We start from the raw sequence: 2375 nt of genomic DNA, 5'->3' as shown, positions 1-2375 counted from the left end.
AATGTCTTCATCAGCGACTTGGACGAGGGAGTGAGGTGTACTCTGTCCAAGTTTGCGGATGACACAAAACTGTGGGGAGAAGTGGACACACCGGAGGGCAGGGAACAACTACAAGCAGACCTGGACAGGTTGGACATATGGGCAGAAAACAACAGAATGCAGTTCAACAAGGAGAAATGCAAAGTACTGCACCAAGGGAAGAAAAATGTCCAGCATACCTACGGCCTAGGAAATGACCTGCTTGGTGGCACGGAAGCGGAAAGTCCTAGTGGACTCCAAGATGAACATGAGTAGTCAGTGTGACGAAGTCATCAGAAAAGCTAACGGCACTTTATTGTGTATCAGCAGATGCATGACTAACAGAACCAAGGAGGTTATACTTCCCCTCTATCGGGCACTGGTCAGACCGCAGTTGGAATACTGCGTGCAATTTTGGGCGCCACACTTCAAGAGGGATGTGCATAACCTGGAGAGGGTCCAGAGAAAGGCCACTTATATGGATAAGGGCTTGCAGGCCAAGCCCTATGAGGAGATACTAGGGCACCTGGACCTCTTCAGCTCTCTGCAAGAGAAAGTTGAGAGGCTGCCCATAAGTTCATCCTGGGGGCACAGGAGGGAATTGGTGAACCTTTACTCACCAAGGCGCCCCCAGAGGTTACAAGAAATAATGGCCATAAGCTAGCAGAGAGCAGATTTAGACTAGACATTAGGAAGAACTTTTCTTCACAGTTCGAGTGGCCAAAGTCTGTAATGGGCTCCCAAGGGAGGTGGTGCTCTCCCCTACCAAGTTTGCAGATGACACAAAGCTATGGGGAGAAGTGGACACACCGGAGGGCAGGGAACAGCTGCAAGCAGACCTGGGCAGGTTAGACAAGCGGACAGAAAACAACAGAATGCAGTTCAACAAGGAGAAATGCAAAGTGCTGCACCTACGGAGGAAAAATGTCCAGCACACCTACAGCCTAGGGAATGACCTGCTGGGTGGCACAGAAGTGGAATTGATCTTGGAGTCCTAGTGGACTCTAAGATGACAATGAGTCGGCAGTGTGACGAAGCCATCAGAAAAGCCAATGGCACTTTATCGTGCATCAGCAGATGCATGACGAATAGGTCCAAGGAGGTGATACTTCCCCTTTATCGGGCACTGGTCAGACCGCAGTTTCATAGTTTCATAGTTTCATAGACATCAGGGCTGGAAGGGACCTCAGAAGATCATTGAGTCCAGCCCCCCACCCAAAGGGCAGGAAGTCAGCTGGGGTCATAGGATCCCAGCAAGATAAGCATCCAGTTTCATCTTGAAGGTGTTCAATGAAGGCGCTTGAACCACCTCCGGTGGCAGGCTGTTCCAGACCTTGGGGGCTCGGACAGTAAAGAAATTCTTCCTTATGTCCAGCCTGAAACGATCTTGAAGTAGTTTGTGACCATTCGACCTCGTCATCCCTTGGGGCGCTCTGGTGAACAAACGTTCCCCCAGATGCTGGTGGTCACCCCTGATAAACTTGTAGGTGGCCATCAGATCACCCCTGAGCCTGCGCTTTTCCAGGCTAAAGAGCCCCAGGGCTCTCAGCCTGTCATCGTAGGGTCTGCTTCCCTGACCTCTGAGCATGCGCGTGGCTCTTCTCTGGACTCTCTCAAGCTTCTCCACATCCTTTTTGAATTGTGGAGCCCAAAACTGGACACAGTACTCCAGCTGCGGCCTCACTAAGGCCGAGTACAGGGGGAGAATGACGTCCCGGGATTTTCATCATTTTTTTTTGTTTTTGCAGATTTTTCTTCTGTATTGACTTCAGCAGTTTCAGCTTCTGCCTTTCATTTCAGAACAGTACCTTTTAGCAATAAATACCAATCCATTTTCATCCTGTAATAGCATGAAAAATATTGAACTCACCAGCAGAATAAGCTGTACTGCACAAATGTTTCTTGCTAAGTGGGTACTTTACATAGGTTTTTCACCAGTTCCAAGGGACGCCCCTGCCCATTATGGGACAGGAAGGCCTGGGTGAGGGAGATTCCTTACCCTCCATTAATGCTGACCTCAGGAAGGAACATCTTGAGAGGCTGGACACCTTCAAGTCATTCGACCCTGACAGTTTACACCCCAGGGTACTCAAGGAGCTGGCAAGCATCATAGCTCAGCCCCTGGCACGGATCTTTGAGAACTCCTGGTGCTCTGGTGAAGTGCCCGAAAATTAGAAGGAGGCCAATGTGGTGCCTATCTTCAAGAAAGGGAGAAAAATGGATCCGGCAAACTACAGGCCCATCAGCCTGACCTCTATCCTGGGGAAGTCTTGGAAAAGATTATCAAAGAGGCCATCCTTAACAGACTAGCTGACAGCAATATCCTGAGGGATAGCCAGCATGGGTTTGTTGTGGGT

The sequence above is a fragment of the Alligator sinensis genome, unplaced genomic scaffold (assembly GCF_000455745.1).
Source record: "Alligator sinensis unplaced genomic scaffold, ASM45574v1 scaffold808_1, whole genome shotgun sequence".
Taxonomy (NCBI): Eukaryota; Metazoa; Chordata; order Crocodylia; family Alligatoridae; genus Alligator; species Alligator sinensis.
The sequence above is the reverse complement of the archived record's forward strand: the minus strand, read 5'-3'. Positions refer to the sequence as shown.